The sequence below is a fragment of the Notolepis coatsorum genome, assembly GCF_963971535.1.
Source record: "Notolepis coatsorum genome assembly, chromosome: 12".
Classification (NCBI taxonomy): Eukaryota; Metazoa; Chordata; class Actinopteri; order Aulopiformes; family Paralepididae; genus Notolepis; species Notolepis coatsorum.
The window spans coordinates 6,859,983-6,862,482 of record NC_140176.1 but is presented as its reverse complement, the minus strand read 5'-3'; the positions used below and the strand labels follow the sequence as shown (position 1 = coordinate 6,862,482).

Below are 2,500 nucleotides of genomic sequence, written 5' to 3'. Positions count from 1 at the left end.
TTGTATGAAAGGTGCTATACAAATAAAGTGTATTATTTATTATTATTATTGACTATTATAGCTGGGGTCCTTGATGTGAAAATAATTGAGAAGCACTTTAGACAGTTAACATCTATTTAAATCAATTGAATCTGTCATTTGTTTTTATAAAATATTTTTGTTGTTGTATTGTGTTGCTTTGTTGTGTTGTTTATTTTATTCCCATAAGGTAGTAATAGATAATACTTGAGGTTAGGGTGGGACGTGAGTTCTCCAATGAGGTAAGGTTAGGGTTAACCCTTTCACTACCGCACTACCAAACGGTTAACCCTTTCACTGCAACAATACACAGAAGGTTAACCCTTTCACTGCCACACAACAGCAGGTTAACCCTTTCACTGCCACACGACAGAAGGTTGACCCTTTACTATCACACAACCGACACCGACCGTCGGTTGTGTGATAGTAAAAACCTTCTGTCGTGTGGCAGTGAAAGGGTTAAGGTTTAGGCGTAGCCGCTTGGACAACCTGACAACGAAACGAGGGCTAAAGACATCCCAGTGTTTGTGTTGGAGTCCAGGCAAGAGGATCTGTTTGTCTCATGATGTGAGACGATGCAGACAGACTGAGCCGTGCCACCTGGGGGTCACCTGGGGGTCATGTGGTGCTGCGAGGTGGGAGGGGGACTCACACACACACACACTTGCAGCTGGTGTAAACTATGCAAGAGGTAATGGTCATATCTGGTTCAGCAGCACAGACACACACACCACACCCCACACACACACACACACACATATAGTACATACTACATACACACACACACACATACATATAGTACGTACATACACACACGCACACACACAAACACCACACACACACACACACACACATACATATAGTACGTACAAACACACAGACATAAAGTATGTACATACACACACACACACACACACACACACACACACACACACACAGGAGAAAGTGCTGTACACACAGCTGCCACATGAGAGAGAATGTCTGTGTGAAAGTGTTCCAGAAATACCATTTCAACAGGGGACACACACACACACACACACACACACACACACACACACACACACACATGAACACACACACACACACACGCACGCACATGAACACACACACACACACACACACACACACACACATGAACACACACACACACACGCACGCACACGAACACACACACGCGAACACACACACACGCACACACACACACTGGTGGGCAGAGGGAGGAATTGTCCGGAATGTTCCATGAAAGCAGGTTTCCCACGAGTTGTTGGGAGTGTTGGACCTGGTCTGCCCTCGCACTGCCTGTGTGTGTGTGTGTGTGTGTGTGTGTGTGTGTGTGTGTGTGTGTGTGTGTGTGTGTGTGTGTGTGTGTGTGTGTGTGTGTGTGTGTGTGTGTGTGTGTGTGTGTGTGTGTGTGTGTGTGTGTGTGTGTGTGTGTGTGTGTGTGTGTGTGTGTGTGTGTGTGTGTGTGTGTGTGTGTGTGTGTGTGTGTGTGTGTGTGTGTGTGTGTGTACATATCTGTATGTGTTTATATTTGACCTTTGTTTACAAGGAAAGTGTGCTCGTCTAGTTTGTTTGCATCGCTGGGGGAGAGGAACGTGTTTATCTGTGCGATGGTGCGCAGCTGGAGGAAGCAGGACTGAACCACCGCTCGCACCCGTCTGTCGAGCTTCAGCTCCGAGTCAAAAAGGACCCCCAGGTTTTATCAGGGTGCACAGAGCGCCCATGTTGTTGGTGATCTGGGTGACAGAGGTGGGTGTGCCAAACAGGATTATTTCAGTTTTGCTCTCATTTAACTGCGTGACGTTTTTGTGACATCCACTCCTTGATATCTCCGACTCCCAGACAGTCTTTTAGTCGGGTTAATCCCGAGGGGTCATCTGTGGCGAGTGGTACAGTAGGTAGATCTGTGTATCATCGGCATAGCAGTGGAATGAGATGTTGTGTCGGGAGATGATCTGACTGAGGGGGGAGAGGAGAGAGGAGAGAGAAGAGGAGAGGAGAGGAGAGGAGAGAGGAGAGGAGAGGAGAGGAGAGGAGAGGAGAGGAGAGGAGAGGAGAGGAGAGGAGAGGAGAGGAGAGGAGAGGAGAGGAGAGGAGAGGAGAGGAGAGGAGAGGGAGAGGAGCAGGTAGAGGTTGAAGAGAATGGGGGCCAGAGGATCGAACCCTTTCGTTTGCTTTCTGGGAGGAGCAGTTTGTTCACAGAGAAGGTTCTGTTTTCCAGGTAGGACTTGAACCCAGCCAGGGCGGTGTGTGTGATGCCCGCCCCCTGCTGGAGGAGGCGGTTGATGAGGATGGCATGTGGTCGCTGCTCTGCACGTAGGTCGAGGAGGACCAGGGCAGCACATTGTCCCAGAGTCGGTGATGAGGAGTAGGTCGTTCAGTACCTTTTACGAGGGCGGACTCAGTGCTGTGACCTGTGACCAGTGCTGTGAAGCTGTGTGTCTCTGTGTGTATCGCTGTGTGTGTGTATGTGTGTATATAT

At 48.8% G+C, this 2,500-nt stretch overlaps 1 pseudogene across 1 annotated transcript in view; it reads left to right on the top strand.

The window, feature by feature from the left end:
• The window catches only part of LOC311238637, a 104,541-nt pseudogene that overhangs the window by 34,328 nt on the left and 67,713 nt on the right, over nucleotides 1–2,500 (top strand). The gene's annotated exons all lie outside the window — the stretch shown is intronic.